General features: G+C 34.4%; 1 long non-coding RNA gene across 1 annotated transcript; it reads left to right on the forward strand.

The window, feature by feature from the left end:
- The first annotated feature begins 4,691 nt into the window (after positions 1-4,691).
- LOC136820685 (uncharacterized) lies at positions 4,692-7,817 on the forward strand. The gene is made up of 3 exons (XR_010848628.1): positions 4,692-4,824; positions 5,542-5,626; positions 6,993-7,817. It is a non-coding gene; the product is annotated as an uncharacterized lncRNA (long non-coding RNA).
- The last annotated feature ends 1,044 nt before the right edge of the window (positions 7,818-8,861 follow it).

Raw genomic sequence — 8,861 nt, forward strand, 5'->3', positions numbered from 1 at the left:
GATGCGTGTCTTTGCTAGAAAAGGAATTAACTATCCTCTCCTTGTAAATCTTCAATAGCTAAATCAATGGCTCTCGTTAGACTCTCCTGGGGGGGACTCGAGCTAAGTGACCTACTGTGGGTGTTTTCCTTTCTGGGTAACTTTTTAGTTCTCCTAAATTACGGAGAAAAAAAACGAATTTTTGCCAAAATCTTGGAGAATACAACTATTTTTGCCCTGAATTAACCTGAATAAAAATATGCACTCCAAGAATCGAGTTTTTGCAAGATTTAGCAAAATTTTCTCTGCACTGTAAGGGTAATTCTCGTACTCGTAATTTTGTCCACGAAGGCTCGGCTTGTCCTATTAATTTTGCACCTCTCAAGCTCCAAATTCTTCTTATGCTATTCTTACCTTAAGGCAAAGTTTAGGTATTGAGTTTAAAGCCCGAAGGGCTAGAGTAAAATCTCTAACCTTTCTCAAGCAAGAAAAAGTGAAGCCACTTATTTCTCATCCAGAACGCGCCTAGAACGCGCCGCAATCATGACGACGGATTGCATCTAGTGTTTCTTTTGTTTTTGATTACTGCATTTATTGAAATCTAGCGATAGACTTTACTTTCAATCCGGCGTTTGTGTAACCACGCACGGGCGTTCTGGATGGGAAATAAGTGGCTTTATTTCCCATCCGGGAGTCTCGAGTCTAGCATCCCTTTGAGCTTGGAAGTCAGTGCCTTAAGGCTATCAATTCGAGGCTTTCTTTGCGTTGACGATGATTTTGAGCCACATTGTTTTTTCAGAATACTCCTTTTCAAATACATGTTTTTTTATATGAACAAACTATACAAGAACATAAGACTTCGATGACAGGCTTAAAGCTCAAAAAGGTACGAACATCCGAAGGCTTCAAAAATGTTGGATGTTCTTATAAAAAAGTGTAAACATTTGAAAATGTATAATAAATATATTTTCAGGTATTGATCATTTTTGACGTTTAAAAAGAAAATTGGATTAATGAGATCTAATTAAGACAGCTTGATGATAGTTCTTTTATTAGAATACGAATTCATAATATTTACGACGCAATGTCTTCTACGGAAATTACCCGGTTTGAGCCAGTAGACAAAAGCTGTTTAAAATTTACCACCACTGGCAAAAACCGGGGGTTTTCCGTAGAAAACTTTACGTCGTGAATATCATGAATATCCTACCGGTATGTTTAATCTTTTTTAGTTGCTGTTTCTTCTCTGGATGCTTCTGAAGGTAATCGATAAACAATAGTTATCCATGAAGTAGTTTTCAGTTGGATAAAATCCTTAAATCGAGTGCTTATCGATAATCGAATATTTGAATCGATTTTATCGATTCCCATCTCCCTTTGTTCGATTGTAAATATACCGTATAATTGAGAGCAAAGTCAAAAATGACGAATAATATCATAATATCATATCAACTTTAGCCAAGTGCCGCTGATTATCTATTCATATTCGATTGTGGTCGCTTGGCTTATTAATCATTCTTATAAAAAAAGCCTCATTTAAATTTATTTTCTAATTACACGTTTTTTTTTATAAGAACATCCAAAATTTTTGAAGCATTCGAATGTTCTTAACTTTTTGAGTTTCAAGCCTTAAAATGTTCTTGATATGTTCTTATTTTCGCCAATTTGTGAGCAGTTTTGTCCATTTTCCTAAATAATCGGGTCTTTTAGAGTCCGCGAAGCCTTAAAATGTTCTTAGTATTTTGGCCATCGAAGCCTTATGCTCTTATAGTTTGTTCTTATAAAAAAACATGTATCGCAATTGCTCATGACAAGCTGCAATTACCGCAATTTCTTTTAAGGAATTGTATGAAGGTAGGAATTGTATGAAAACAAAGTTTTGTCAAGAGATTATTTTCTAGACTACTTGATTAGCTTATTTGGATGATTGAAAAACGAGAAAGATAAAAAATGTTGCTTATTTTGGAGGATTTTGTATTTGTGCTCTCATAACAAACAGTAGGGGGTTAAAGATTTACCACTCGTACACTCAGAATTTGATACTCAATCTATGAAAAATCGTTTGTTTTTTTTATGGCTGGAACTTTTGCCTTTGACGTCAGTTCTTTGGCCATAAAATATTCTTAAACAAAATTTTGAGTAGCACAGTAGTACTGTGTTAAGTCGGGTAACTTGCATCATTGGAGGAAACTAGCATAGCCATCAAATGACTGACCAATCAAAGCAGAAAAAATTTCAAAAGAAATTAATTACACAGCTCCATTCGCAGCTCTACTCTACCATTTTTGTTTTGATTTAACTTTCTATTTTAATGACCAGTCTCCATTAGCCTCCATTGATGCTAGTTACCCGATCTCACGGTATTAATAAAGTTTAATTTCTTGTAACACCCGTCTTTCAGGCAGCTGAACCATCGTGCTCCCTTCATGGTTGAAAACTCCCTTCATGGTCCCTCTCTGAAGCGTTGTTGTTCAAAAGATACACGTTTTTTTTATAAGGAACACGTTTATAAGGAGCTTGAGGCTCAAAATTATTAAGGAACTGCTCAGGCTGAAAATAACAAAATAAGTTAAATCACAGAGAGTTAAACTTGAATTTGCACACATTTACAAAGCCTAAACACAAAGATAACAAAATGTTGACGAAACAACGTTCAATAAACGTCTCTTTTTGCATTTTAGTCCATTGTTATACTTTATACATAAGTCACATACTTAGCAAATCCAATCTTAGCAGCTTAGTAAATAAGGAACTAGATAAGGAACTTTAAGGCTGAAATTCTCTTGAAAAATAAGGAGCCCATAAGGCTCAGAGCCAAGTTATAAAAAAAACTTGTACCACCAAATTAATGCCAAATTAAGGGAACTTATTTTGACGAGGAGCGCAAATTTTTAATTTGGCGAGAACTAATTCTTTTGGCAAGGCATAAAATAATTTAATTAGTTCCCTTAAAGTAAACAAACTAAATATTATAGTATTATACTCCATAACAATTATCGTTTTATCATATAACACATATTACTGTATTACATCAGTTATAAGCGACTCAAGTTTTCGGAACACCATTTTATATTTATGATGTGTTATCAATAATTAGATTAAACTTTCGTTTAGAGAGGTTTAATCGGCCTGTTAAAGAGATTAAAATGCGTTTTAGAAATGTTTTAGTTTCGCTCTATACAGTCAGCATTTTTATTGTAGACATCTTTACATCATTACAGTTCCGAAGTATTCTCACACTGAGTTTTTAGGGGGGGTTGTACTTTTACGGTGTGACGGGATTGGCCCTTTTTTAGTACGGTATTACGGGATTTGACGAAAAAAAAGACGGGAAAACGGTATTTAAAAATCAGACGGTGACGGTATTTCGCCTTATTTTTTGTCATTATGCCGGTATTTGAACCTGTACAAACCGGTGTGACGGTGTTATTATTTTTTTCAATTTTCGGGATTCCGGGATTCAGCAAAAAGTTTGACGGGAAAGCGGTATTTCGAACCGCGAAAGTGGAGACCGAACTTTCCGTTATACATACCCAAAAGCTGTTGCGTTTTAGGTTGTAATTTTTAGGCAAATCGTTTTAGGCAAAGAATTCATGTATTCATGAATGTGGTGACTGGAGAGTCTTCTGAGAACTTTTGAAATTTTCCACCCAATACGTCTCTGTTTCTATTTTTATCATGAATACCAAAGGGAAGGTAATGCGTTCTACATGTTTACGTGATGACGTGATCAAGATTTAGGCGTAATAGTGGATGAGACAAATATTTTGGACTATTTTTCGCTACTTTTGCGTGCTGAACAATTTTTATCAGCAGTTTTCGTGATTATGATGAGAGTAGAGAATTTAGCGTGGTAACGTGATATGCGGGGTACCACTGGAGGAGTAGTACGTAATATTTGGGTGATATTTTATTATTTTCCCTTTAAAAATCAAGATGTCTATGTTTTTTAGACAAATAACGTTTGAAATATTACTGAAGAACTTTATCGGTTGATTTTTTTTCGCAAAAATAATAATTAAGGCAATAAGACACAAAAAGGTTGGATGATATTTATCACAAAGAACAACTTTCAACATTCGTTTTTACAGTTAGTACAACACATAGTAGAGTTTCATTAACTAATAGTTTCTTCATTTAATTTTCACAACGTCCATTTAACGTTAGATGAACGTTAAAACAACGTTGTGTGCCAGCTGGGTCGCTTCATCTTCAAATCAGGTTTGCGTGATTGCGTGAATGGGCATTTTCGGTTGCGTGAATGCGTGAAAATTGAAAAAAAAATGCGTGAATGCGTGAATTGAAAAAACTTGCGTGAACGTGAAAATGTACTTTTTGATTGCGTGAATGCGTGAATCTGGGCTATTTTGTGCGTGAATACGTGAATTTTCCCTTTTTTCCACCGATTATGTGCAGTTTTCCCGATTTTCCAATGTTTCCCCGATTTTTCCCAAAAAAATTTCCGATTTCTGAAAAATCGGGTTATTGCGTGAAACTCGAGGAAAATTTGCGTGAATGCGTGAATTTCGAAAAAAAATTGCGTGATTGCGTGAATTGAGGGTCCGCTGGGGGGGCCTCAGCATACCATACCTTGTGGAAAAATATAGAAATAGATAAAAATAGAAGACACACGAAATATTACAGAAAGTTTTTAAGTTTTTGATTCCTTCCGACCTTATTTTGTAGGTTTGTTTTACTGTTTATTGTGTTGATATATAGAAATAGATAAAAATATATAGAAACAATTTATCTCAAACATGTCGGCGACACCTTTCGTTAACAATTCAACCAACTTCACTACGACCATTAAGACGACTACAACCGAACAAATTCCTCTCACAGAATGTAAGTGAATGCTTTTTTAAATCCCCTGGCCTTCGGGGGGGGGGGGGTGCAATCAGTTTGAAAATAATCGTGACAGAAAAATCTCAAAATTGGACAGAATTGACAGGTTTTACCAAACTTTGAGGAAGTTCTTTGAAAAAAATTCTTTAGGGGGTGAGCGCTAGCATAGCTAATTCAGACATAGTAGAAAATAAGCAATAATGGTAAAGACTCGAATCATGGAAAGGAAACAAAACTGATATTATCCCGTAACAATTATCGTATTATCATGTAACATCCATATTACTGTATAATACGGATTACACGCTTTTTTTATAAGAATCCACCTTATCAGAATGTCCATGATGAAAATGGCCAAAAAATTAAGAATAATGCTAAGAATAACACCATAATGGAATTTTGCTACTCAAGCTTTGAATGTCATTTTTAGAGCCTTTTATTCAATTATTAACTGTCAATTACCCCCAAGTAAGGCTCACTCCTTTCACAAAAATGCCATTTTACGCTTAGGGGGGGTTAGGACGTATGTACTAAATGTTAAATCTAGTCTGAATTAGGATCCTGACCTAAAAATGCTGTAAGAATATTTTAGGATGATTTTCCCAAAAAAGTTGAGAATATCCATGATAGATAAAATGGATTTACACCATTCTTTAAAAAAAGGCGTGTACAATCGACTCCAGTCTATTGAAAACGACATATTTAATTCTTTTTCAGTGACGGAAAAACACATAGCTGTTATCATCACTGGATCTGTCCTCATCGTCATCTTCTTCCTTGGATATATCTTGGCCGGAAAAAGGTATTTCATTTCAAATCAAATATTCACCACTTTATCTATTTTCATGTTTGCACAACCTCTCTTGTGTCCTTACTTGGAAATAATCCGCCCACCCATCCCCTCACATTTTACAACCTCACTAGACTATACAGTTTGGTTTTAGGCAGACCTACATTTTGGGGCCACAAACCTACATTTTGACGACCAATCACGATACTATGAATTTTATTTAGCAAATTTATGCTCTTAGGCGAGACAAATTTAATTTATTTTTCTATTGGAAGACCTTCAGAAAGATATGGGTCGATCAGTCAGTATAATAAAAATAAATTGATTAAAATTCAGGGTCGAAAGGTCAAGGTTTAAAATTCTATGACGTTTTGAAGCAGTAGACTTTATCCCCTTTTGTCGGCTGCGATAGCGACTTTGGTTTCATTTCAATTGCGATATTTTATCAAAGTTTTGGGATGAACTTAAACTTTTTCAACTTTTTCAGTTAAAAAACATCTGTAGAAAACTTATGAAATCCATCCTCGAGCTTTGCAATTTCAATATTTTTATTTTTCGATTTAGGGAAAAACAGGGTCGGATGGCCCGTAGAAGAATAAATTAATTTGGTCTCGTCTCAATCCTAAAAATAACAATTCTAGATTCATACCTTTATCCATATACATCTTGAGAAATTGCTAAAATTCTTGACCAACTAAGGGGGCCATGAAAATAATTTGTATGTGCGGACGGTAAGGATCGGGTTTTTCACCTTTCAAAGTCTCTCTAAGGGTCGGAAAATTCACGATATTTAGGAATTTTTTTTGATTTTGAGAGAAGTCTCTTTAATGGTTAGACTTTTTTCCAAAATCGAAGAAAAGTTTTCAAAAAAGTTTCACTTAAGGGCCACCTTTTCATCAGCAAAAATCAGTCTCTCTAAGGGTCGGTTTTCGGAGGTCCCGTCCGCACATACAATCTCGGTCAAAATACATTGAGAATTTTAGTTAATTCCCCGTTTTTAGCAATTTAAAGTTCGGGTGAGAAAGATCTTTGGACTAATTGATAAATTTAATCAAATATTTCAATTTGGGAGGGGCTTATAGACTTCCAGGCTATATTCTGAGCCCTATTGGGCCATTCTTGAACTTGGATCCTTAGATCCTAATCTCTTAAGTCTAGCGTTAAAACTCTACCCTTCCAACCTAAGTTAGAGCGCTTCCAAATTGTTTGTGGCTATAAGATTTCGTGGGAATTTCCCTATTTTTTTCAAATATTATGACTTTTATTGTACCCCTCATTCGCCAACCCTAGTACCCCCCGGATCTTTTCCTACAGATTTGAGAGTATTTTCTATGTAACCATAGCCGTTTAACCCAAAATCTTTCAAATTCTAATTTAGATGCGACACGAAAGCTGGTAAATTGTTTAGAAGATAGTATGAAGTGACTTTGAAGACAACTAATAACAGATAAGATCTATTGTCGAATGTCATTGGTCAGGTTGGGTAACCTGCAATTTGGTGGATGAGATCGGCATTAAAGAAGCAAGGAAAAACTGTCTTTACGTTTCAGAGACACGGGTCTTTCCTTAGATTAGAAACCCTCCTCGTCAAGTCATACTGAATTTCACTTTTGACTTCATTAAGTTTTTAGAATTTATAAAAATGTTAAAAAGAATCAATGATTTATTTGTGAAACATTAGTGACACACCTTCTTAACGGTAATATTCCCTTTATACTAAGTATTATTTACCTTATGTTGCAGATGAGAATTTTCATTTTTTATGTAAGGCGAGACCAATTAGATTAGTTGTATTACGGGCCCGACCGACCCTGAAATTCCAAAAATCGAAATAAAAACAAAATTCATTTTGGTAGCCATTTTGGTAGCATGTTTTTGTTTTCATTGCTTTACAGACTCCCAGATTTTCAAATTTTAGTAGTTTTTCCAAGGTTTTTTTGAGAATTGAATGTTCAATTTTTCATTTTACCCATGAATTCGACCTTTTTGTGCCTTTATGTTTTCTACTTCGCATTTTTGTCAAGATGTAGTAGATTTTGCTGCCTTTTAGGAGATTTTATAGGTGAAATTCTACTTCCATTTTTATATTTTTTCACCGACCAATCGACCCTCTTTTTTGGTTTGGCCCGTAAAACAACAAATTAAATTGGCCTTGCCTAAAATTGATTGTAAAGTTTTTGTATTAAGTTAATGAAAGCTTTTAAAATTTCAATTAGTTACGTGAGCGGTTGGTATTTTACAGATGGGTCCGCATTTTACCTGAAATGCTCACATTCAACAAAACTGAAAAAAAAATTCTGAAATTATGATTGCAAGCTTGTATTATCGATACCTAGCACTCGTCAAGTCAATAGCAATTTTCTTTCATTGACATTTAGGCAAAAAGGGATACTACAAAAAATGAGCAAACAAAACAAGCGAAAAAAAGTTAGAGAATGGATCCTCTTTTCGGTATTTTCAAAGAATGTAATTACAGAAATTACAGTATCTTAGGGCTGATTTAGACGAAAAGGGCAATTTTTGGCCGGTGTGTTAAAACACGATTCTGCAAACAATGAGAAAATAAAACTTAAGTGAAAAGTTAGAGGGGAGATCCTATTTTCGGTATTTTCAAAGAATAATGACATTATTAGGTGGTGATGACGTCATCTATCAATGATGTCAAAATTTTCACCAGAGATGCCAATTCATACATGGTGCACACTTGCAAAATTTCAAGTCAATTCGATAAATATTTCAAAAGTTATCAAAAATATTTGTTTTGAGGGGCCTCTTTGCCACAATCCCCCTCTAAGAGATCCTTGTCACATAAGGTAACTTTTGACAAAAATTTTTTTTGATGACGTCACTCATCATGCCCAAAGTGAGCAAAAACCGAAAATTCTCTTTGTTCTTATAAATGGCTATTGTATTCCAACAACGGCTTTTGAAAAAAGTTGCCTGAGTTTAAAATGCTTATTTTATTCTAAATATTCAATAAATTACGGTTTAAAAACGATATAATTGACATAAGAAATAAATTTGTATTGGAAAATGTCAATTTTTGTGACACCTTACTGTCAGAAATGTCATCATGCTCAAGGTGTGAAAATTTTTAGGTGTCAAATTTTTTTTATTATGAAGCTAAATGAAAGTTAGCAATTTACAGAAAATTTCATGGCAAAAGCTCTATTATATCAGAGCTATTACCTATAATTTGACCTCCGAACAGAAACAGTCCCCCTCCCCCTAGGCCGAATAGGTTTAA

Source organism: Clytia hemisphaerica, unplaced genomic scaffold, assembly GCF_902728285.1.
Source record: "Clytia hemisphaerica strain Z4C2 unplaced genomic scaffold, Clytia hemisphaerica genome assembly, whole genome shotgun sequence".
Lineage (NCBI taxonomy): Eukaryota > Metazoa > Cnidaria > Hydrozoa > Leptothecata > Clytiidae > Clytia > Clytia hemisphaerica.